General features: G+C 43.7%; 1 protein-coding gene across 1 annotated transcript in view; it reads right to left on the bottom strand.

The window, feature by feature from the left end:
• MALRD1 (MAM and LDL receptor class A domain containing 1) overlaps window positions 1–27,108 on the bottom strand; it is a 500,931-nt gene that overhangs the window by 90,245 nt on the left and 383,578 nt on the right. The gene's annotated exons all lie outside the window — the stretch shown is intronic.

The raw sequence follows: 27,108 nt of genomic DNA, 5'->3' as shown, positions 1-27,108 counted from the left end.
AAGATTTATGATCTCACTTATTGATGTTGCATGTAATGCTATCTGGATGAATATATGGATTTTTAGGAGGGTGATTGATTTTGTAGCAAAACCCCCAGTTTTTCTTTTTTTTAAATTTAAAATGCATTCCCTCCCCTTCCCCAACCATTTCTGACTCGTTCTCGCCCTTTCTATTCCCTATAGATAAGTATAAGTGAGCTAAGACATAGGATAAGCTTCAGCATTTTATTTTGGTAGCAAGTTGTATTTGTTTTGTTTTTTCTCCTTCTTTATATTGTATAATTATTATGTTTATATTGACTTTTTACCATTCTATATTACTGTTTTACTGATTCTATATGATTTAGGCCTACATATGTAAGTTAGCATAGGTCATGTCAAGTTTCCATTTTGTTTGTCAAGTCTCTATCCTGTCCCCAGGCCCAATTGTGTAACCTGTGACTCATATCTACCTCTCCTATGTAACTTGGTTCCTGAATGAATGGGGATGAATAAGGGAGCTTGAGAGACAATGGCACTAGGTCTAAAAATAGCTCCCTCTGAATGACTGAACCATCAACACCAATACCGGGATCAACAACCCAGCCATTAGAACCACCCTCAGCATTCAAGAAACAAAAGATGAGGCAACCTACCATTGTGCCAGGCTGCACATGCTCAGTAAGAACACCTAGAACCCTCTGGAACAGGACTGACATTGCCTGGACAGGCCCTCCCCGTAGGAGATCAGATGTAGTCTGCCCCATAAAAAGGGGTAGTGAAGACTGACTCCTTGGGACGCCCTCTCCATCTGGACCAGCACCATGCCACATCACCTATCCACCCAGAGACCCTTCCAGTGACCCCTCTGGACAAGGACCCCTTTCCAGCCTGGATAGATAGCTATCACCCCCACCCTCTCTTCAACCAAGGACTTGGACTCTGCTTCTCCTCCGTACCTGGACTCCAGCCCTTCCACTGAGTCTTTTTCTCCTGCTGCCTCTGTGTGTGTGTGTATGAGTGAGAGAGAGAACAAATAACTTCATGGGGCTGTGTAGTGTGTTGTCTGTTTAATAAACCTGTTATTTGGACCCCTAAGTTGGGTTTTGCTTTACTATGGTTCAGCCCTGCTCCAGTTTTTGCTTCTCACCCCTCTAACTTCTGTCTCATTTCTCCCACTCCTGCTTCTGGCTCACCACCACCTCCAACACCTGTCCTGAGCTCCTCTTTGCCTCCAAACCCCCTGTTTCTTTGCCACTGTCTTATCCCCACTGCCTTTTCCCTTGAGCTCTCAAGTTTCTGCCTCAGTTTCTTTCCTGGCTGTCTCCTCCTTGTCACCAGGCTTTTTTTTTCCCCTTGCACCAGTGACCTTGAGTACCCCTGGGGCCACTTGATCTTAAGTCAACCCAAGCCTCAGTTCCTCTGCCAGCTTCTCTCTAGTCCACCAGTTCTAAACCTGGTTCTGGCAACTTTCACTCCCTACACTTCAACTCTCTCTCACCTTAACCTTCCACCAAGTATCCCAGGTACCCCAAGCATACACATACATACCATACCATCCAGGTTAGGAACTTACTTGTGTGTATGTATATGTGGGTTTTGTGTGTGTGAACTGGTGAGAGAGAGAGTGTGTGTGTGTATATATATATATGTCATTGTGTGCACGATATACGAATTAGTGATTAGTGTATGTGTACTGAGTGTGCGGGTATGGACAATTGATTTTTGTCTAACTTTTGGGGTGTATAGTGTATGTGCTTGAATGCGTGATAGGTATGCATGTGCCTAGGCTAGTTTGGATGTGTATGTGCCTGAGTTGGTAGTGTGTGTGTGTGTATACACCTAACTGATTTGTGTGTCTGTATATGTGCAAATGTGTCACACCCTCCTGTCTAACAGCACTATATTGAGATCCTGAAAGCTAGCCTGACCCCACAGGGCAACAATTTTGCAAATAGAATCCTTTTATTTTGCTTAAATAAAATTAAAATTATTTTGCTACAAAACCCATTCCACTGTTAGTGTAGAGTACACTATTGCAAATGATGCATCTCAGGATATTAACCACATTTATGTTGTTACAACTTTTTCCTTGTATAGCCTAAGCACATAATTTATTTGGATGTTGTTTGTTGTACCTTATACACATGAAGGCTTATAAGGTTTTTGGTACAGGAAGGCATATAAGGAAAGGTCTGTAAAAGCTATCTTTCATCCTCTATTACAGGGGCAGGCAAAGTCCGGCCCATGGGCCAGATCTGGTGGCGAGTGGCTTCTGCCCTTTGTTTCCCAGCAGCCCCTGACCATGGAGCTGGGGACAGCTTCCATGGAGACCCCAGCATCACCCACGCTGTGATAGCACGAGGCCAGGGTTTCTGTGGAGACTCGCCCCAGCAGCACTGGCAGGCAGCAGTGGCGTCAGCCTCTTCCTGGAGGGGGAGTCTGAGGGGAGGCTGAGGATGGGACTATGCTGTGGGTGGACGCAAGGTGGGCTCAACTGCTATTGCTTGTGCAGGGTGGGCAGAGGTAGCAGCTGCAGCACCACTGAGGAGGTGGCTATGGAGGGTTATGGGGAATTTTGGGGTGGCTATAGCTCCCTCAACCTCCACTCCAGCACTGCCTCTGCTGGCAGGGTGCGTGGCAGAACACAGAGCTGCTCCGAAGCCCAGCTGGGATCTTGTGTCAATGACAGTATGGTGCAGAGCCAGGGCAGAGCCACAATCTGCAGGAGTGTACAAGCAGTTGATCACACCTCTTCCCTGACTCCTGACCATGCTGTTACTACTGCAAGGAGCCAAGGCAAAGCCACAAACTGCTGCCTGCACTTCCCTGCCTGGGGTATGCAGGCTGCAGATCATAGCTTTCACCAGGCTCAGGACCACTTTGTCACTGCCACAAGATCCCAGCTGGGCTCTGGAGCAGCTCCCTGCCCTGCCATGCACCCTGCCATTGCTGCTGGGGCAGGTCTCCATGGAAACCGGTCCCACCACCATTTTACCCACTGCTGCCCTATTAAGAAAAGTTTCATAAGCAGCCATCAACTTACACTTTTCTCTTCCAATATTCTTATGGGATAAGAAAGTAACAAAGAAGGGTTATACAAGCCTTTAATTCAGGAACATTTTACCACAGAAAACTATTACTCACTGAAAGGTTTGTACTTTAGGTGTCAATAAAACATTATGGGAAAGATTTTTTATATGGTAGCAGCAGAGAAAACTATTTTACTATATCAGTATATTGCTCTGATTCTGTAATTTAGCATCATTTAGTGGTGTATTAAATCAAAGAAAGGAGTTTTATATATGTTTTGCTGGGCACAATACAACAGCAAAAAGAAAAATTGTCAATCTTCTGAAGTTAAAAGGGGGATGATTGCAAGCCCACAACAATAAAGGGACTCACTACATATTTATTTCTAGAACTGGAGGAGTACTTGAATCAAATATTTGTGCATTGCCAACCACATCCATTTGCTTCACCAGTGCCTAGAGCCCTTCTACATTTGTTTTTTGCAAACATTATCATTAATCCAAATTTACTAACACTAATACTTACAGGAACCAAAATGTTGGTGTCGGTGTGAGAGTATGGAGGTACTTGTGTGATCATACAGTCAAGGAATGGAAGCAGTAATTAATAACATAATGAATAATTGCTAGGAAGTGACAGGATCCAGCTGAAGAAGAGAGGGAAGAGCATTTTTGCAGACAGGCTTGCTCAACTAATCAGGAGTGATTTAAACTAAGTACTCAGGGGGGTGGAGAACAAGGCCCTGAGGTAAGTGGGGAAGCATGGGACCTGGAGGAAGCACAAGCAGAGGGGGCAACCAGGGAGGCCTCCTCATTGCTCCTGAGAAAGTAGGGCAATTGGCTAATCACCTCAGGTGTCTGTACATGGATGCACAGAGCCTGGGAAACAAGCAAGATGAATTGGAAGTCCTTGCACAGTCCCAGAACTGTGATGTGATTAAAATAACAGAGACCTGGTGGGAGAGCTTGTATGACTGGATGGGTATAAACCATGTAGGAAGGACAGGGAGGGGAGAAGAGGAGTATGAGTTGCGTTTTATGTAAAAAAGCTGTATGATTGCTCAGAGCTACAGTATGAAACTGGAAATAGGCCTGTTGACAGTCTCTGGCTAAAAGTTAAAGGGGAGAGCAACAAGGGTGATATTGTTGTGGGTGTCTGCTATAGACCACCAGACCAGGAGGATGAGGTAGAAAAGGCTTTCTTCAGACAACTAGCAGATCACAGGCCCTGGTTCTCATGCGGGACTTCAGTCACCCTGACATATGCTGGGAGGGCAATACAGCAGTGCACAGGTAACCCAGGAAGTTTTTGGAGAGTGGTGGAGACAACTTTCTTATGCAAGTGTTGGAGAGATTAACTAGGGACCATGTTCTTCTTGACCTACTGCTCACAAACAGGGAAGAATTGGTTGGGGATGTAGAAGTTGATGGCAACTTGGGCAGAAGTGACCATCAGATGATTAAATTCAGGATCTTGACAAAAGAAAGAAAGGAGAGCAGCACAGTAAAGACCCTGGACTTCAGAAAAGCAGACCTTGACCCATTCAGGGAACTGATGGGCAGGATCCCCTGGGAGGCCAGTCTGAGTGGGAGAGGAGTCCAGGAGACCTGGTTGTATTTTAAGGAAACTTTACTGAGGGTGCAGGAACCAACCATCCTGATGTGCAGGAAGAATTGTAAATGTGTCAAATGTGAGCACCTTGGCTTAGCAGATAACTCTTCAGTGGGCTAAAACACAAAAAGGCAACTTACAAGAAGTGGAAGCTTGGACACATGGCTAGGCCCCACATGTAATATGGAACCCGCCTGGTCTGATTTGAAGGCATGCACCAGCAGGCGGGGCTGGGTGGGCTCCATGCCATTATGTGCAGCCCTCAGGATTCACCTGGGGCCATAAGCCATTGGGGGTTCTGCCTACCATGGTCATGAATGCCCTGAGGGCCTGCCTATGCATCATGGGGGTAAGAAACAGATGTTCCCAAACCCTCCACCCAGCCCCCATGCCCACCTACAACCCACTCCTCTCCAGGCAGAAGCTCCCCTCCCACTTGCCAGCTGTCCAGTTATGCGCCACTGTGCTCGGAGCCTCCACATGTAACTCCCAGATGGAGTGTTGGGAGCCCTGTGGAGGTGGAGGCACAGAGCCCACCTGGGTTAAATTATATGCAATTATGCAGGGTCATTGTATCATGCACAAAATTGTGCAGGTGCGTAATTGCATAATTCCCCAGGGTGTAAACAGGTTACCTAGAGAGGTTGTGAAATCTCCATCCTTGGAAGTTTTTAAGGCCTGGCTCAACAAAGCTCAGGCTGGGATGATCTAATTGGGATAGTCCTGCTTTGGGCAGGGGTTTGGACTAGATGACCTAAATTCCCTTCCAACCCTTATATTCTATGATTCAATGATTAATCTGACCAACTACAAATAACAAACATTGTTCAAACAGAAAATACAGATGCACATAAATGAATATTCTGATTTAATGAAAAATTGGAAAGCCCCAAATGTATTTTTTCAAATTCATAGAAACTTTAGTCAGTTGGAGGACATTTCAAAAGCAGAAGCTAAATTCTGGGGAAAAATAGTTCATGATAAGTTATGGCCCAGACACTCTTCTCTACTGAGAATCAACCAATGAAAAAATATACCACCTAACATATTCACCTGCTCTAAATTCACTTTTGCTGAATACAAAAATAGGTGCAGTAAATGCACATTTATGACTATATTTGTGACCTGATTTGAAAATAGTTCATGCACAGATTTTTTTTTAAATCCTTGTGCAGCAAAAGCTGTGTTAACTGGCACTTTGTTATCGGGAAAACTCTATTAACCGGCATCTGAAGGACACAGCAAGTGAAACTAGAAGTACCACTTCCAGAGAACTTCCCGTTTTGCTGCCACGAGCTGAGTTTTTCTTTTTTTACTTCTTTGGCCCATGGCCCAGGGCAAAGCAGCCTGTGCAGGGCAAAGCACCAGATGATGCACATTTGATTAACCTGCATATTTGATTAACCGGCATCCCCCATTCCTGGGGGATGCTGGATAACAGATCTTTTACTGTAGATAAATGTTTGCTAATTAGCCACCTCCAGGTTTTGCTCCATGAAATCTCAATCTAGGTTTATGGCTAGATTTCTAACTGCCCCCTGTTCAAAATCCAGTAGTCTAGATCTGTGTTTCCCTTATGAGCAACATCTCAAAGTATTATATGTGCTTCTGACTTATAAAGCAAAGATAAACTCAGCTTGATATAGTCCTGAATGAGGATAGGACTTAAGCAGGAAAATAAACAACACAAATTCTAATAGAAGAATACATTTAAAAAAAATATTTAAATGCTTTGTTGAATTGTAGCTTAAAAGTTTCTGCTTTTCTTTTTCTCATTCCTTTTAGCTACTTTTAGAAAGTAGCTTATATGAAAACAGAACAAGGTCAACAAGGCAAAATACCAAACTCTACCCAGACTTGCACACCAAGTCAGCTAAGTGGGCACATTTTCCATTGAGATGTGCCCACTTACTACAGGACTACATTTTAGCTAAGGGCAAACAGGAAATTTCTGGATGGAAGACAAGACAGAATTTGTTTCATAGAAATCCAGTTACACTGTCAAAGTCAGTGGACCTGCCCTAGATTTATACTACTGTAACTGAGATCAGAATATGATTTGTGGTCATTAAGACAGAAAAGTAAAACTTGAGCTCTAAGCTAGCAAATAGGCCCCCATGAGAATACCATTTTCCTTTCTTCACACATCTTCTTCTATGTTAGGTATTTCATATTTGTATAGTTTTAAATATGCTAGACCAAATTATACTTTGAATGACATGCCATAAAATGGCAGTGAAGTCCATGGGGCTACAAAACCCCTGAGTGTAGCTTGGCTTCTGCAGAAAGTAGGTTATAAATGTTTATATATAGAACAAATGAAATGTTCCTGATAAGAATATAGAGAATGTATAAAACATTAATTTCTGCATAACCAACAAAGGATTCAAATTAATTAATTAGGACTGGGTACATCTGCTGAGTCCATTAATGAATTCTAAATTGGAATGAAATCCCATGCAATATATCACTAATTTCACACAAATTCTTTTGCATTCAATTGATAATTGTCTATTATCAATTTAAGTGTTTATATTAAGCTCATCACTGTGGTGTCTGCTACATATATATATATCACTCTTGTTGGGAATATTTAACATGTTTCCTTAACACTGAAGTGAAACAAACTAAAATATTATGCCATCAGTGGGCATTTAAAAAAAAAGTGAATATTGCAAATAGCTTTAATGTAAATATTATCTGCTTTTGTAAATTGCACGTGATAGCTTTAGAAATAACTATTTTGAAATGTTTAATACACACACATACAAATATTATGTACATGTGTGTATGTGTGTACACGCGCGCATGTATGTATGCAGCAGTGATATCTACAGCAATGATGATCGTATGATAAGCAAGAGTCATGGCATATGTATATTTATGCTGTACTACTGCCCACAGATCAGTTTATTTGGCGTAGTTGCCTAAATTCAGCATACCAGAAAAATGCTTGTTTCTTCTCTCTACAAATGTGGTAAAGCTATTTCTTGAAACTGATGTGCTGGGTCCAAGACAGATGTAATTTTGGGAAGACATTCCACATTTGGGAGCAGAAGAGGAAATGTGTGCGAGGCAGGTTGTTTTTAAAAAATGGAAACTGTTTAAGAGGTTTTGGGTTTTAAGGGTGGATTGGTGTGGACAGAAGGCAGATGTAACATAGGAACATAAGAAATTTATTACATAGTTCTGAAATTCATTGCATGGGAATCATTATTAGTATAAACTTCAGTATTCAGAAGAATTTAAAAAAGGCATGGACAAAAGTAGGAAAATCCTAGTTGGATAATATCAAGCAAAATTGTTCATACTTGTCAAAACTGGAGGATCTGGAGCATAAGTAAAATTATTAACTGATTATGAACATCTGAATCTAATTGGTTTTATAATTGTTTATTTTGCAGTAAATTACTGTACACAGTAAGTGGGAATAGATCAGTGTATACATGTGCAGGCATTAAAGCGCATTAACACTGTGTGTGGACAGACTTGGGACTAACTTTAGCCCCAAGTCAGTCCACACATAGTGTTACTGTATAGTAAGACATCTACATGTGCATTACCTGCTCAGTAACTAATTGGGCATAAATTTGATACCTGCATGATGCAGGTATCAAGTTTACACTCAAGCCATTGTAAGCCACCATATTTATGGCTCAGTACATGTATGCACATGTAGACACATGCCCGTACTGAGCAGTAATTTTTGTTACTGCACAGTAAATGTGCACATGTAGATGCACCCAATGGTTACATACAGTAAACAACACAAAAGAGGTCCTCTCAATAATACTTTGTAGTATATTTCTGGCCTGGTCTGAACATTCTAGCATTATAGTCTGTCATTTTTCTTGAGGGAATATCTTTTATTGCATTACCTGAAAACAGAAAATACAAGTTTTCATGATTCCAAGTTCCTTTATTTAGTTTTCCATTGACTACTTGACAGAAAGGATGCTTCCATACTCACAAAGGTTTGATTGCTACATCATCTACCCCTCCGAAAAAATCCAACAAAAATGAGGAGAGGGATAAAAAAGACAAAAGGAAACAATGCTATGCAAAATCATGACTTCTAACAAGATAGGAAGAAAAGCTTAACTTCTTCCGGTCAAGGTCTATGATCAACTAAAAACAATTTAGCAAGATGCAAAAGGAATATTGTTATTACCCTCTGTTTCCCTTAGCACTGACTATGGATTTGGATATATTAACTATATAAAACACAGCCCTCACACAACAAACTATGGGATAGATCCTCACCGAAGCCAATGTAGAAATGATAGTTTTTATCAACTGTCCCTTCTATTTTATTTTATGTACTGTTCTTCTTTTTAACAGTAGATACAATGAATATACAAACCCTTAGAAAAGCACTGAAAATATTAGGCTGGCGTGAAGCAGCTAGTATTCGCCTCAGATTCAGATTCAGCCAGTTCAGGGGACAGTGATTTGATTCCGTGATTCAAATCACTGTCCCAAATCAATTTGGCCCAAATCAGCCGAATCTCTGAATCACATAGGCCCCATCTCCTGCCCACTTTCAATGGCTGCCCTGCCTGCCTCAGCTCCTGGCTGTTTGAAAAATAAAAGCCCCTGCTCACCAGCTGCTGCCGGGAAGGGGGCGATCCCCAATGCTCCCCACTGCATGGGAGGGCTCTGTCACAAGCCCCCAGACCCCCTCCCCTGCTCTCCCAGCCCCTGTCTTGGCTGCCCTGCCTGTCTCAGCTCTGGCACTTAAAAAAACTCAAAACAAAAAAGTCCTGACTCACCGGCTGCTGCCTCACGGGGGGGGGGGGCGCAATCCCCACTGCCCCCCGCTGGCTCCCGCTCCCCCATGCTGAATGAGCCTCCAGAAGCCCCAAGGCTACTGAAGGAATGTGGGGGGTTATTTTTTTTTTTTTCTTAACAGGGCAGACCTGGGGTAAGCAGGGCCGCCATGAAGGACCTGGGAGAATGGGCAGGGGTTGGGGGGCTCATGGCAGTGGGGCACTGGGGGGCAGCGGGGATTTCCCCCCCTGCCTGGCAGCACCCCGTGAGTGGGTGGGCTTTTTTTAAAGTGCCAGGAGCAGGGGCAGATGGGGCAGTCGCAGAGGGGCTGGGGGTTGGGCAGCAAGTTTCCCTCTAAGGTGTGTGTGTGTGCATGGCCGCACACAAGTAAAAGGCTGGCCATACACAAACTTTTTCAGGCTATGCACCCACCAGGAATGAAGCTGGGCCGCAGCGTGGGACATTTAGTAAAGGTAAGCTCCTCCCATAGGTGAGGTGGAGGCAGGGGCTGGCACAGGCTTCACCAGCTCTGGGAAACAGCTCCACTCCCCTGCATCACCTCAGGGAGTGAGGAGGCATGTGGTGTCAGGGCCGTGGAGTAGAGCACTTCCCATAGCTGGGGAGCCAGCGAAGCCTCACTTGGGGCAGGCAGTGGCTTCTCCTTGAGGTAAGGCAAGGCAGGGATGAAGGCTGGTGTGGGGGCTGGTGTGGGCTCCGCTGTGGGCTCCGCTGTCCCTGGGCTCTGCCAGCTCTGGGGAACTGCTCCACTCCCCAGCCCTGATGCCATGTGCCTTCTCACTCCCTGAGGTGATGCAGGGGAGTGGAACTGTTTTCCAGAGCCCATGCCAGGCTCCAGCCCCCAGGCCTCAGTGGAGCCTCACTTGGGGCAGGCAGGCACTAGCCCTCCAGCCTCCCAGCCCTCCAGCCTCCCCAGGCCCCACTACCTGCCCTGGGTGAAGAGTGAGGAGCTTACCTTCGTAAGTGTCCCACACCTCACCGAAATGGGGAGGCGGTACTGAAGCGGCACACTGATGGACTGAAGCAGCATGCTCACAGACTGAAGCAGTGTGCTCACAGGCTGCTAGAAGACTGTAGAATTATGGTGTTTTAGAAATAGTACAAGAAACTACATTGGTGGAAGAAGGCAAAAATCAGACAACTATTTAAAATTCAAGAAAGCTGCTTATACAGACAGATGCAGTTATAATGACTCAGTATACATAGACAAAATGACTATCAGTTAACGTGTATACCTTTCAGTATACTAATCACTACAGTATCTGACATCTGAACTACAGTGTAGATGGCACAGTGAATACAACTCACAGAAACAACAAGAATGGAGGAATGTTAATATATACTGTGCAGCACTTGTTCAATCATACCAGCACCTGCTCTAACTCTGGCTGGGTACAAACATTCAAAAACCTTGAGGCAGAATTGTTCTAAGTTATCTGGTTTTCTGTAAGGCTAGGGACAGACATTCACATCGCCTGAACCTGAATTGATTCAATCTTTGCAGGTTAGTCTAACCACTAGGCTGACCCAGTTTCTAACTGGACAGACATTCTCTCTGGACTTAGAAAATACAGGCACATGCCTGCAGTGGCTCAAGCTAGAAGCTGGGGGGGGTGCTAGAGCTGCCCTCCCCTCCCTTCTGCAGGGAGCTGAGTTGAGTTGGGGCATGGCCAGGTCCCAGCAGGATGTTTTGATTAGGGAGGTTTGCCTGCACCATCCCAGGCTTTTCCCCACCTGGTGCTCAAGGGCTGGGAGTGCTGCCAGCCCCCAGCCCCCTGCTAGCACTCTGAGACAAGGGGGAAGGGTGTGCAGTGCTTATATCTCTTAATACAGAGCTTTTCAATCTCCCTCCCTGCTTCTATATACTGTCTGCAGCAAACTGACAGGTGAGCAAGCCACCAGAGGGCAATAACAGTGTTTATCATCCCATCAGCAAAACAATAGGGTCTCTCCATTACTTCAAACTCTTCTTAAACAGCTTACCAGTTGATTAGTTCCAAACAGCCCTAAGCAGTCACTGTTCTGCCTCCTTGTCCCAGTGAAATTGAAGACACACACAGGTCTGCATTAGCTAGCATACCACATGCCTAGGGTCTGTGGGCTGGGGTCCCTGCTGTGGGAGATAGCAGGGAGGGGGGAAGGGATTTCCTGCTTGAGCAGCAAGCAGTGGGGGAGGGGGAAAGGTAGGGCAGGGGGAAGTCAGGCAGACCCTGATGTGCCTGCAAGTCTCTACCAGAGCTCCACCTAGCCCAGAGAGCATATCAGGATGCTGGGTGCATTGGGGTTATCTTAAACCAGCATGAACTGGTTTGAGTCAAATCAGTTAAGTCAGATACTACATTCAACCAGGTTTATCTCAAACTGGTTTCAGACATTTTCAAACCGGTTTATGTGCATTGAACATCTGTTCTGTTACAGGTTTAAACCAGTTTCTGATCACTTAAACTGGTTTATATGTAATGTCTGTCCTTAGCCTGTGTGGTGTAGTTTAGATCAGTAATGAACAGAACACGTTTGCCCTTTGGTGGGGAGGGGGGAAGGGACAAATATTAGACCAGGTTCTGCCATTTTTAAACCAGTCCATGTGTGCTGAACTTCTGTTGTGTTCTGGTTATAGACCAGTTTTGTGTGCCAGACTTCTCTTCTGTTACGGGTATAGACTAATTTCTGATCACTTATGCTGGTAAAAGTATAATGTCTGTACCCGGCCACCCATTACAGCCTATGAAAGGGCTCCCTTTGACTTCTGTTGGCTTTGAATTGGGCCACTAATGACCCATACTATGACAGAATTATTTTTTACACAAAAAATTTGCCTCCTAAATCCAATGAAAAAGGGTGTTCTTTTGGTGCAACCTAACTCCACCCCCAGCTTTCCTTGTATAAGAATCCTAATTTATCAACTGCCCAATAAAATGCACTAAATAGAAGGAATGAGATGGAAGCCTTCACACTGTTTTCAGAGAATAGAGAAAATTAATTGAGATACACTGAAAAATCCATTTGCCTCTTTAGTTCTCCTCCTTGCTTCCTGCTTCAGAATTTAGAACATTTTCACTATTTGGGCAGACTACTGAAAAGGACTCCAGCAGATTGCAAATTAATTTGTATTTTATCCTGTCTGGATAGTGCTGCATTCAGTAGAGCAAACTACACAATCAATGACACAGAATAAATTTAAACAGAGCCTGACCCAATAGCTTCATATGATTGTATGAATGCGTATTTTGTTCATGTTCAAAATTGCACTAAGCTATTTATTTTCTCTAGTTTAAACAACCATAGTTCACCAGAGGGCAAATGTAACATTGAGCTTCAAATTCATGAGACATGGGACTCTTAACTTCCACTTTGATGGCCCATATTATTGGATAAAACTTGCCCATTGCTGTGTGCTGCACATTTTCTATACTTTGCTACATCTTGGCAATGAGCTGCTTAGAAGCAAGCAATCTGTGTTATTGCCTATCATATTCATGTGATTTCTTTTAAGTAGAAATAGAAAACTGGGAAAAATCTGTGAAGATTTAGTTTCCAACAGACTGAAGCAGGAACTATGGGGACAATTTTAAACCAGAATAAAAAGAAATCACTTCAACCAACAACAATTAATCATATTTTACACTGGCTCTTTTAAAAATAAAGTATTTTCTTTCCAAGCTCAACTTTTAAAGGAAGAAAAGACTGGCGTCTTCAGAAGTACAAACTTATGATTGTATACAGCAGCTTCTGAAGAGAAAATCTTAAGTTTTGTATGATGATAAATCCAAACTTGGCATTATTAAACAAAAAAACTTCCTGAGTGGTCTTTTCCTAAATTTGCTTGCCCATGTTTTTGTAACATACTTATTGCATTCTGGTTGAAAAAATAATTGTTTCCATGACATCTGAAGATTCACCTGAAAATTCAACAAGACAAAATTTCTTTCTTTCTTTCACAGATTCATAGACTGTAAGGCTGGAAGGGACCTTGGAAGATTATCAGGTCCAGCCCCCTGCACCAAGTGGGAAAGATAACTGGGGGTCAGGTGACCCCAGCAAGGTGGCTGTCTAGTCTCCTCTTGAAGATTTCAGGATAGGTGACTGCACTACCTCTGGAAGGAGCCTATTCCAGAGTCTAGACGCCCTGACAGTGAAGACATTTTTTCTAATGTTGAGCCTGAGTCAGTCTTCCAGGAGTTTGTGGCCATTGCTCCTAGTTTTCCCCTTGGGTGCCCTGGTGAACATTTGCTCACCGAGCCCTTGATGTACTCCCCTCGTGTAGTGGTAAACTGATACCAGGTCCCCTCTCACCCTTCTTTTCTTCAGGCTGAAGAGTCCCAGATCCCTCAGCCTTTCGTCATATGGCTTGCTGTGTAAGGCTCTGATCATACGGGTGGCCCTTCTTTTGACTCTCTCAAGCTTGTCCATGTCATTGTTAAAGTGTGGTGCCCAAAACTTTCCTTCATTCTTTTATAAATAGATGAGAAAAATGGATGGTGCCATGACAACTTAATTGATTAATTAACATTTTTTTCAGTTGTTTTAGAACAACATAAAAAAATCAGGTCCTCCGATTTTCAGATACAGATTTCTGTCTAGCATAAGAAACTTAAGCTACCTATAACAAGCATAAATATACAGGTCCTCAAAGTATAAGGGCTTGAGTATACCCTAGCCATTTTAGGCATGCTCCAAGCCAGAAATGTATCAGTGAGGCTGCTCCTGGCTCATCTTCCTGTGCCAGCTCTTGATCCCTTGATGACTTGAGAGTGGGTACTGGGGACAATTTCCAGGGTTGGAGTGTCTGCAGACTCAGGTGGACAGGGTGTACTCTAGACCTAGGTCCCAGGACTCCTTGCTGCTGTGGTGCAGGCAAGCTCACAGAATAAGGAGGAGCAGGTCAGTGTGGTGATGACAGTGGTGTTAATACAGAAATTCCAGTCAGCACTGTGGGCTTATTGATGAGCACTCTATAAAGAAACTAGAATGACAGGTTGTCTGAGACTCTAGGCCTTGGTATTCAGATTTTGATCCTACTGAGCAAGTATTAAGTGGGTGATATTAAATATACAAAGTCTGCTTACTGTAGAAAGTGTTTAAGACATATATGGCCTGAATAACCCTGAGGGTGGAACCATAGGAGCAATCATGTCTGGGGGAAAGGTCTGAGCTGACAATTGTTATCCTTCTATTAATGCAGTGGTTAATAAAATCAGAGACCTAGAAAGATGGGGGTGCATTTCCACCCACAATTAGTGTGTATAAATACACTCTGGAACTTACTGCTCTGGAGTTTTTTCTTGTGCAGCAGCACACATGTAGATGCTGCTCTGGCTGGTTGGGATACAGGGTGTTTGAGCACAGGTCTAGCCAGCTGGCAGCTCCTGTACTGTGGCACTCTGTGTCCAGGCAGCTACTCAGCACATAGAGATGGAGTGAGTAGCCATTCCCCCCATCTCCATGCACTGCTAAGCACCTGGCTGGAGCACAGGGTGCCTGCCAGCTACCTCCACACTGAGGAAACCTGTGCCCCAGACACGCCCCCCTTGCAGCACATGGAGATTTTCATGTACTGTTGAATGGCTGCCTGGGGCTCAGGGTGCACCAGTGCAGTGGCTGCTTGCTGGCTAGCCTAGAACTGAGGCATCCTGTGCCCCAACCAGCCAGGGCAATGTCTATATGTGCATTGCAGTACATGAAAAAACTCCACAGCAGGGTACCATTTGTATTTTACCAGACTACTGCTGTGTAGTTTATATTAGTTTTGTGTGCCCTAAGAGAGGCACAAGTGTAGATACTAAGACATTTACTGTGCAGTTAATTAGGTAAATGCACGGTGAATGTCTCATGTAGGCGTGCCCAGGATGTGGGGGATGGTTGGAGGAGTATAGATTCTACTCAGTCCATCAAGTAAATTTTGAACAGGTTAGGCAAGGCACCAACTCATACACAGACATGGGCGACTGGTACCACCTTAGTCGGGGGGGGCATGTGCCCCCACAGCGACCAGCCAAAGAATTGGGGGGTCCCCACCATGGCCAAACTTGCCAACTGGGAGTCCCCCTGTGGCAGATCATGCTGACTGGGAAGTGGCCATGGTGCTCCTGGTAGTGGCCAAAGTACTTCAGCACTCCTACTCCCTTGCCAGCTTTTGTGGGGGGGGGAGGGGGGGACGACACCAGTGCTCCTTATTATCACTTTTAAACTGAGTTCTTTACTTCAGTGTCTGCAGCAAAGCTAATACATTTTAATAGAAATATTAATAATAGCTAAGTCTTACAGGTCATCTTCAACAATGGATCTTAAAACACTTTACAGTGGATGTAAGCAACATTGTCTCTGTTTTACAGAGGGGTAGACTGAAATATAGGTAATGAAGTGATTTATACAAGGTCACAAAGCAGACTGGGAGCTGAACTGCAAACTAAGTGAAAGTTTCTGCCCAGTTCAATCCAGTGCTTGACCTGGGTTCTCTACAAGGATAGGAGAGTGGCAGGGTTATTAAGCCCCTGGCACTCCATCCCATGAAAATCCTAATCAACTAAAAGACGCATTCAAAAGTCAGCCTGTGAGGCTGTTTGGGATGGTTCGCTTCAGAAGAAGGGAGAAAATTTGCTCTGGAACAAGGGAATAACTCTATCTTGATTGGAAACTTACTGCTGGTTTGAGGTTATTGGTTTTCTGCTTGGCTACAAACTGAAAGAATGAGCACAAAAAGACTTCACAAACAGCCTTGCTTGTTTTATCTGGAAAAAGGGAAAACTTCCAGTGGACTGTGGCTACTGACAGTCTATTTGAAAACTTGACTGTACCTTGCTCTGACTATGAAAAGCAGAAGTACCCTGTAACAAGGGGCCTTCTCAGGGGTCTTGATGTTCACCTGGGCTAACTGCCTGCCTCTATCACATGCCTCGCCTTTATGGAAAAATGAGTAAGACGGTACTCTAGCAGGAGGCTGCCCATTTAAAGCCCCAATGACTAGGGGTGATATCCCCAGCTCTGAACCTTCCCCTACACTGGGGCTAATGTCTCGCAGATTGCATCCCAGGCAGCTAAGCCTTCTCCCCGTCTGGCTGTGGTCCCCTCTCTGGGACCTTTGGCTCCCCCTTAGGCCCTGGCCCCACCTTCAGGCCAGTTGGGATCCCAAGCGTCTTGCTCTGGGCATCCCTTGTGGTGGACCCCTGCCCCTTTTGACCCCCCTTGGGTCCTGGCCCCAGTGGTGACTAATTCGAGGCTCCATCCAGTCAGGTCTGAGCCACTTGCTTTCTCTTCCTCACAACTCCACTGGATCAAACTGAGCCTCGCACCTCTCAAAGATCTTACAGGCCTGGGCTTTCCCCAGCCAGGACTGTGTAGGTGCCTCCTACCTGCTTTTCACCAGGGAGGTTTGTGGTTCTGGCATTTCCTGCATCTGCCATGCCACCAGCAGTCCCACCAGGCCTCCTGACCCTGGCAGGGTACATTTTTAGGTCATAGCCAGTACCTGGGGCCTCCTTCATCCCCATAACCCCAGCCCATAGACCTCTAAGTTGTTCCTAGCCCAAGGAACTCAGCAGGGAGATGTTCTTCCCCTGCTGACTGGTCTCAAATGGCTTTCCTCAGCACAGAGAGCTGGGCATTAAATTGCTGCCCTCATCAGACATCTGTCTCCTCCCTAAACTAGCCCTTAAAGTGGCAGACAACAACAGTGCCCTGCCATACATACCCGTTCTTTTCACAACACAGTCCTGGTCAACCGCTAGTTTTTACCATCAAACAAAGATTGAATTGTTTAATAAACAAACAACCATATTGTTGGGAAGGTAGGAAATTTCTACATTCAGACTTCAGGGTCATGACTAGAATTTTAGAGAACCACACTTCCCTCAAATATCTCTATTTGATGGAGACCACTTCTTTACCATGACAGCAGCATATGCTAGACAGGCTGTTTCAAAGCACACACTGCCCCCATTTACTTCTTTGTAAATCCTTGAAAACTGGAAAAACACTGGTGAAGAGGCTTGGGTGCCCTTGAGAGTGGTCACTGGTGATGACCCTTGAGTGTCTATATCAGCATATTTCCAGGGTTAACACATACATACAGAAGCAGACATGGGGTTGTGAACAAAGGACATAGTAGCACTGCACTGGAGACATATCAAGAGCTTCACATCCCATCTGAATCCAAACAAGAACTCAACAATTAATTTACAAACTCCTATTGCTACACTGGAATCCACCTGCAAAGTCATGCTGAAAATCCTGTGGTGGTGAGTATTGATCCAAATGGGGTTTACTGAAGACATGGCATACTGAGGTATTTTCTAGAATGATTAATTATCAGTCAGATTGTCTTTTGGAAATGGAATGAACAAGTTTTGATGATATATGTGCAAGGCTTTTGATTATGAGAGAAAAAGGCAAAAAAAGGCTTTATCCCCAGTCTAAAAACATACTAGGCTTGTGTGGTAAGCCACACTTTAATCTGTAGCCAGCACCACACAAGGAGCATCACGTTTGGTTGCCTTTGACTCTGAGTGACCACATACCCATTTATAGTTGGATCAAATCAGGTGCAGCCTTTGGCATGATTTCAGAGCATTTACACCATTTTAACTAGTTTGACGTAACAAGGAGCACCAGTCTCAAGTTTCAGCAAGGGAAGTTTAAGTTGGATATTAGGAAGAATTTTCTCACTAGGAAGGTAGTAAAACACTGAAACAAGTTATCCAGAGAAGTTGTGGGATCTCCATCCTTGGAGGTGTTCAAAACCTGGCTAGACAAATCTTTGGCTAGGGTGATCTAGTTGGGGCTGGTCCTGCTTTGAGCAGGGGGTTGGACTAGATGACCTGCTGTGGTCCCTTTCAACCCTAACTTTTTAAATTATTCTATGAACTACTTAACATTGTAACCACTCTGTTTCTAGGATCTATATAGAAATAGGTGAAAAACAAAAATATAAATTTTAATAGCCAAAAGTTTGGATGTTTCATTTATAAATTAAACTAGCCCCCCTCTGGGCTAGAACTGAGATTATAATCTTGCAAATAAGGCATTTAGCACTATTACAGATACTTCCAATTATCAGCTGGTCTAGAATTACCATGAGAATAGCTGCTTGTGCAGTATTCCAATACTTCATCATCTGCTCTCATTTGAAACTCAGCATGGAAGCATGTTATTTAGCTATGTTTTTAAATTACTGAACTTCTCAAAAACTTAAAGTATTAATTAAAGGTTCAAGTATAAGGAGAAGGTTTGAGTTGTTCTGAATTGCATTCAACAATCCTGATAACCAACTAAATCCAGTATCATATACCCTAGAACTAGTCCCTCCCCAGTGGACAGAAATGTGAGATTTGTGCGTGGCACGGACTAACAGAAGATCCTGGATCTTTTGAAAGGCAAGACTTCCTTTACATGCAGTTTTGAAGTTAAATTCAATGCCATCTGCTATCTATATACAGTGGATACTCAGAGTAACTTCCTACAGCACTATACCGAGTAGAAGCTTGATAATATTTTGTTCAATTACTCAGAAATATACTTGGATCTGGAGAAACTCTCTTCGCTAATGAATGCTCACTACTTAAAAACAAATAAAAACCTCAGCTGAATTAGATCTGCTGGTAATGCTTTATTGCTTAGTGCTCCCAACCAGCTAAATTGTGATTGCTTCTATTTAGAACATGTTGCCCCGGGAAACCTAAAGTAATTAAAGAGAGGATGGAGAAATAATAATGCAGAAAGAGAGAGAAAAAGTCTGTAGTCACAAAACAATCTTTTAAAAGGCAGGAAACATTACAAAAGAATCATAAGTGCATGTAATGCATACCTTTCAGTTTGAACAAAGATAAATATGATAAGTAAAATCAAAAGCAGAACTAGCAAAGGACTGCACACGTTTTCGCCTAAGACTTTAAATATCTGACTGATTTAGAGCTTTTAAAAAATTCTTTAAGAAAGGCAAACTGCACTCAAATTTCTGATTGTTGTGGTGTTGTGATGCTGACAGAGTGATCTCTTCAAATTTACCATTAAAAAGTGGCCATTTGGAAAATAGTTATTATAACAAGCTCACAAGTAGCTGTTGCATCTAGGGCAAATCATGACTAAACCAAAGGAAAGATTTCCTTTCTGTGTACTGTTGAAATTTTTTTTGCTAATGAGCTACAGAGCCCTAAGATAGTTAATTCTTGTTTCTTTATCAGTTCAGATCAACTTTCTGGCCAACAGGAATTAGGGAGAGAATTCTTCTCAGGACAGCCCAGGTCTACTGGAGAAATATGTAAAGTAGCTGAGTTCTTTGCCAATTCATGTGGTTCAACAGTGAAAGTACCTGAAGCCCACCAGCAGACACTTATTCTATCTAAATACCATAGCTTGTGTGGCCAGGAGGCTGCATTTCCTAGCTCTGACTGCTTCATTCCCAAACTAAATAAAAGATTATATTACATTTGGAATTTTAACAGTCGGTTGTCAGAGTACAAGGTGTCAATGCAAGAAGTAAGCAAAGGTAAATACAGAATTGGGAGGCAGGCTAGTTGAAAATAGAAAGATGCGTGAAACATGGAATTATGGGGCTGGGTGGGAGACAGAAGTTAAACTGAATACACGAAATTGGGATGTCTGGCTGAACGAAGGACATAAATGCACTGTTAGAATTGGCTATTTTGGGCAGAGTCAAGGAAAAGAATCAGAAGGTGGAATGTGAAACTTCCAAGGTGAACATAGAAAGGAAAAAGATGAGAATGGGATATTATGAGAGCGTGTAAATTTTGAGAGGTTAGAAGAAGATCTCAAGTCCTGAAAATGAGCCATGAATCTGAACAAGTAGAAAATCACAATGAATGTAGGAAGAGTGATAAAAAAAATTCAAAGGTATGGAAAAACATTAAAAGATCCTGCTTTACCTATGGCAGATGAATTCTGTTACATGTGTGGCTCCATTATTCCCCAAATGCCCAGCCTGGGTTACAACCACTGGAGTCTTAAGGATAATTTGTTTTATTCCAATAATGAACCACAGTACAAAAAGATAGAAACTAATGAAACCGTATGTAACTGGAGGATTCTCTTTGTGCTTTTTTCCTGTTCCTGGCACATCTTATAGGAGTTGAGCAAATTGCCCTGGTCAAACTAGCAAGGACAACTAATCATCCTCCACAATGTAATGAGTTTCCCATCTTAGCACAATAGCCAACTCCAACTGAACTAAATCAGGTATTTTTAACCATATTGTGATACATATTCTGGTTTAAAACAAGATTAGTATGTGATGGTGGTAGTGACAGAGAGAAAAAAAAACAACAAAAAAGCTGAGATTGGAGTTGGGTGGAACAAGGGAAACATGACTTTGAATATTTTTATATTTTCAAATCTGTTTGCTTCAGCTATACGTGTATTTCTCTCTCTCTCTCTCTCTCTCTCTTTCATTTCTGTTTTCTTTGAGCAAACAGCTGTGTAATTTTTTTTGAATATGTGGATGGGGACAAAACAAGTCAAAACTGAATAAGTATTTGTAGAAATCAAAGTGTAAATATGCACATAAAAATATTTGTGCTGATTAAACATGAACAAGAAGGCAGAATGCAGCCCTTTGTAGGGCTTAGATATGAGTGTTCCAATTATTCATGGGAACTAAAAATACATCATTTAAAAACTCCTTTGTTCCTCCCCATGGTACTGTAAAAGCCCTCAACAAAAGTTCACAAATGATTCTTAAGACAGAACAAGCAAAGATTACTGACACAATAAACCTAGGGCAAGCATTTATCTATGTGCACGTCACAGCTCATCAGATTTCATTTAAAAAAAATCTAAACCCTGCCTGATCCATTGCCAGTATTTTTCAGAAAGATGCTGCACTTTGTATTTTTAGATTTAGCAAATTTCAAATATGTGAGAACATATAGTACCATCAAAGCTTCAAGTACAAACCAGCATGTGGCTTACTTCCCAAGAGACTAGCTTTATCATCATTGACAATAGAAGCAGTTTTAAACATGGTGTGGTACAAGTAATTCACACATGGGCTGCATTACCTGTATGGTGTCTGAACAGTTCTAGGTTATGGTAAGAGCTGTGTGAATAGTGGCAAAAATTATTCAAGGACCTTTGCACGATGCCTGTTTTTCATTTGGCCATACCAATACCTATTATTCACTTACCAACCAGTACTCATGCAAATCAATCACCTGGGCGATAACGATCATCACCTATTGGAATTCCCCATCCAGAGCAGGGTAGTAAAGGCCTGCAGCAGACAGCAGCCCTGGACTTCAGGAGGGCGGATTTCATTGAGCTAAGGAGACTAGTCGGGTAAAAAGAAGGTTCTGGGTAATGTGGGGCCTCTGCAGGACACTCTTTGAAATCTGGTGGTCTCACCAGATGACAAAGTTAACCTATTTAACAATTTCTTTGCCTCCATTTTTCTGAGCAGGGACCAGGTCATCCCCCACACCAGGATCCTTGATGGTCCCAGGGGAGGCACAGCCAGGCCCAAGGTCAGAGAGGACCTAGTTAGGGAACTCCTGGTGGGACTGGATGTATTCAAATCAACAGGTCCTGACGATCTCCACCCCAGAGTGCTGAGAGAATTAGCAGAGATCATTGCAGGACCCCTGGCACAACTTTACAAGCACTCGTGCTGTTCTGGTGAGGTGCCAGAGGACCGGAAATGGGACAATTATTACCACTCAGCTCTGTGTTCTTGGGGAACCCTGACACAGGACGCAGACTGACTCGCAAATAATTCTCCCCCCCCCACCTAGACAAAACTGATTAAAATGCAATGGGAGACACACCTAAAACCCTCCAGATAAGGATGACAAGAGTGAAACAACTGCCCTAGGTCTCATTTGCATCCGAGATGGAACCAGATGACCATTTGTTTACATGAGAGATGGAGAACAGAACAACCAAAGCAGAGACCACAGTGAATTCTGGGATCAGAGAAGCAGGGAGCACTGCATGATGGGGAATCTGTGCTTCAGATGCTAATCAACCCACATTTACACACACCTAGCTCAGCATTTATTAGACCAGTTCTAATCTGGATTTAAAAGGACTTCCCTCCAGCCCCCCACACACACACCAGAACTAAGGAGAAGTAAAGTTGAATAGGCATCTTGAGCTGTACATTCCCCGTTCCCACTATTGAGGCCTATTTAAACTTAATCGACTAAAACTCAGAAGCCGGGTTAGGGAATGCTGAGGCAAGAGACCGAGTCAGAGGGGGTATGGGCAATATTTGAACAATGGTTAAGGGTTCATCACAGCATCCAGCTAAGATGAGGCTTTTTCACAAGTAAAAATCCAAAACCCTGATGCTGCAAGCTATCTATTGTTTCTGAAGAAACCATGAGATATCCCATCAGTATATCTGCTATCCATAGGAATTTCAAGGTGGCTCCTAAGTGTCTGGTTACTTCCTAACCTTATATTTTTCCTGATTATCAATCAGTTTCCTGAGCTGTTCCAAACCAGATAATGCCTTGTCAAGAGAAAAGATACTGATTTGCTTGAAAGAAGCTGAACCCAGGGTATAAACATCTTTAAAAAGCAGCAGTGTGCTTCAAGAGAAGAAGTCTCTCACACACCACCGGCTGTTGTTCTTGGGATGCTGGAAGAACAGATCATCTCCCTTCAAGGATCATGCTGAGAACTTTAACCTGTCAGCTTTACAACCCGAGTGCCTTGGACTGGTGAGATCCCAGCTCTCTCTCTCTTTTCTCTCTAGGCATAAATTTCTGAACCTGAACTGTATTAAATTTCCCCACATACTTAGTGAAACCAGGGTAATACTGTAATTGTTTGTGTTTGTTTTTCCTTTGCATGTCTATTACTACTAGTATCATTATATATTTCATATATTTAGCAATAAATAACTTTTACAATCAAACTGTTAGTCACTGGGTATATTTTCCTTCTCTACTTCTCCTTCCCCACTTCCTCTGCAGCAACACTTCTTTTACCTTAGCTAAAAGATCCCTGTGAAGCCCAAAAATACTGTGGGGTCTGCTCATCAAGAGGTTAAAGATTGGGACGTGCTGAGTTTGAAACACATAAGGGGATCAGCTTGTACAGGCTGATTGACCCAGTTTGGCTCAGATGTGCTCTAATGAACTGAATGCTGGCCCATGAGGGTGTCAACTGGACACCCAGCTGGATTCAGAGGTATTCTGTTTAACTGTGCTTGTGTCTGACTGCGGTTTATTGTTGCTCTGATGAACTCATTCTTGGCATATGAGGGTGTCAGCCTGCCAATGCTGATCAACCCAGCTGGGCCAGACATGTCATGTTAATCTGTGTGTGTTTGTGTGACTGGAGAAACCCAGCCCCATTGAAACTGAGTCCTGCAAGATAGCTCCATTGGGGGTGAGGACTTGCAGAAGGGAGATATACAGCTCCATATAGAAACACAAGTAACACAAGCAGCACATTGATAGAATTACCAAGACCCTAGAAATGTATCCCTAATAAATGAGCATACCCCAAAGTAATGGGCAAATCTGGTAACAAAATGTGGTCCCCATTTTCAAAAAAGGGAATAAGGAGGACGCAGGAAATTATAGGCCTGTTAGTTTTACCTTGGTCCTGGGGAAGCTCTTTGAGAAAATTATCCAGGTGCACATCTGCAAGGGGCAAGCAGGGGAGTGTATGCTTAGGGGCAATCAACATGGGTTCATTAGAGGCAGGTCCTGTCAGACCAACCTGGTGGCCTTCTATGACCAGGTCACAAAATCCTTGGCCACAGGTGTCATGGTGTACATAGTCTTTCTGGAATTTAGGAAGGCCTTTGACACTGTCTCTCACCCCATTTTTATTAAAAAATTAGGAGATTGTGGTGTTGATGCCTACACAGTCAGATGGGTCGCCAATTGGCTGGAGGGTCACACCCAGAGAGTGGTGGTAGACAGGTCATTTTCGGCCTAGAGGGACATGGGCAATGGGGTCCCCCAGGGCTCGGTCCTCGGGCCCTCATTGTTCAACATCTTCATCAGCAACTTGGATGAGGGGGTGAAAAAACACCTTGTTCAAATTTGCAGATGACACTAAGATATGGAGAGAAGTGGGCATGCTAGAAGGGAGGAACAGGTTGCAATTGGATCTGGACAGGTTACAGGGGAGGATGAGAACAGGATCATTTTCAACACTGACAAGTGCAAGGTGATGCACCAGGGGAGGAAGAACCAGCAGCATACCTACAGGTTGGAGAACTCCCTTTTCATCAGCACAGAGGCAGAAAAGGATCTTGGAGTCATAATAGACTCCAAGGATGAACATGGACTGCCAATGTGGGGATGCAGTCAGGAAGGCCAACCACACTTTGTCATGCATCCACAGATGCATCATGAGCAGGTCCAAGGAGGTGATCCTCTCCCTCTATGCGGCACTGGTCAGGCCGCAGTTGGAGTACTACATCCAGTTCTGGGTGCTGCACTTCAGGAGGGATGTGGGCAACATGGAGAGGATCCAGAGGAGGGCCACTCACATGATCAGGGAGCAGCAGGGCAGGCCCTACGAGGAAAGGCTACAGGACCTGAACCTGTTCAGCCTCCACAAGAGAAGGCTGAGAGGGGATCTGGTGGCCATCTATAAACTAGCCAAGGCAGACCTTCAGGGAATGGGAGAGTCCCTGTTCCCCCGAGCACTACTGGGATTAACAAGGAATAATGGCCATAAGTTGATGGAGAGTAGATTCAGGCTAGATATCAGCCAGGCCCTACCTCGGGACCTGAACCTGTTCAGCCTGCACAAGAAAAAGGCTGAGAGGGGATCTGGTGGCCATCCATAAACTTACCAGGGGGGACCAGCAGGGAATGGGAGAGTCCCCGCTTCCCCGAGCACTGTCAGGAGTAACTAGGAATAACGGCCACAAGTTGACTGAGAGTAGGTCCAGGCTAGAAATCAGGAAGCACTACTTCACAGTCAGGGTGGCTAGGATCTGGAACCAACTTCCAAGGGAAGTGGTGCTCGCTGCTACCCTGGGGGTCTTCAAAAGGAGGCTAGATAGACACCTTGCCGGGGTTATTTGAGCCCAGCATTCTCTCCTGCCCATGGCAGGGGGTCGGACTTGATGATATGCTCAGGTTCCTTTTGATCCTACCAACTATGAAACTATGAAATCATTAAACTTACATCACTTTTTAAGAATGATTGATCCCCATGCAAACAGTTTAATTAGCTCTTTTTAATTGTGAGATTACACTGTCAGGAGTCATCGATTAGGGGTGCGTGGGAAAGCTCCAGGGGGTATGCGGCAGTGGCATGGAGAAGTGGGGGTACTTGGGAAGTGCATCACTGTGTGCCATGGTGCAGCAGTGGCAGGTGGTGGTGGTGTGGTTCCCAAGAACTTTCACTACTCCTGCTGCTGCTGTGTATCACCACTTGCCACCACCTGCTGCCACCCAAGTATCACTCTCCCCGCTTGTGAACTGGCTGCTGGAGGATCTCCCTCATCCCAGCTTGTCCAGGGAGTACAGTCCAGGAGGGGTACACTCCTTGAAAAAGGTTGAAAACCCCTGCACTATGTAATTGTTCACATGCATAGCAAGCAGTGTCGTAGAGCTCTAGGATTCAAGCCATTTCTTTGCACAGTTCAAGTCACAATGTTTTTTGTAGTATGCATTAGAGATCATAAAATCTCGAAGTGCCTGGCAACAAGGTAAATTTGTTATGCTGCTAAGATTTTTTATGAGGAGAGCAAAGATAAAAGAACAAACCATTTTCTTTTTTAAATAATTGTGAGCAACTTCCGTGCTTGTAAAACCCTTCCATCCCAAACTGAAGCCTTGTCTCACTGATTTCATCCTAGAGAAAATTGTTATAGCTGGGGTCATAACAAAACCCTTTCATATAGGGTTCACAGTAAAACTAACAGGCCTTCAATTATAGCAATTGTATTAAGGGTTACTGTAATTACTGATTTGTTCAAATGCTGTTTTTAGGGGAAAAAATAACCTTACCAATTCAAAGTGTAAACATCTTTATTCAGATATTTTTCTCCACTTACAAGGGTAGAACTCCTTTGATGCCCAATGCGAAATTCACACATTTAGTGAAAACCAACGATCTAAATCAAAATCTGCCCTGCAGATCAGAGATGATAAATTTACTCTTTATCTCCTTTATTTCCCCAATACAAACTGATACCTATGATATGACTAGTAGCCTTCAGGGGTGAATCCAAGGAGGATGCAGTAAAGTGGTTGCAGCCCAACCCCCACTGTTTTGCTGTTGCTGTCTCCAGCTGATTTGGGTACAAGGGGAGGCTCTGAGCCACTTCTGCCCTGCTCCAGACACAAGCTCTGGCTGCAGGTGGTGCCATGCTCAGCAGGGGACAGTGGCAGCAATAGAAGGTTTTCCCCCTTTTTGTACCTGCTCCCTGCCACTCTCTCATTGTGATCCTTGCAGTCTGGAAAAGGCACTGGAAGGAAGAAACACCTGTAACATTGTATGTGTTTAAAAAAACAAAAACAAAAACAAAACAAACAAACAACCCCCCAATATTTACTATTTCCATGCAGAATTATCCAAGATATTTATTTTTTTCTCTACAATCTTATAGGATATTACCATACTTGTTAGCTATCATGTTTGCAGTGCAGTAGTTTAAAATTCTGGTTTTTTAATGGAGTTCCCTTCAACTACTTTTACTGGTAACTAAGTTTTTTAAAACATGCTATGAACAGAACATAAACACTCCACGGTAAGATAGAACATATCCTC

Source organism: Crocodylus siamensis, chromosome 5 (genome assembly GCF_052110815.1).
Source record: "Crocodylus siamensis isolate JL-2025a chromosome 5, ASM5211081v1, whole genome shotgun sequence".
In the NCBI taxonomy this organism is placed as follows: domain Eukaryota; kingdom Metazoa; phylum Chordata; order Crocodylia; family Crocodylidae; genus Crocodylus; species Crocodylus siamensis.
Note: the sequence above shows the minus strand (reverse complement) of the source record. Positions and strands in the feature narration are given on the sequence as shown.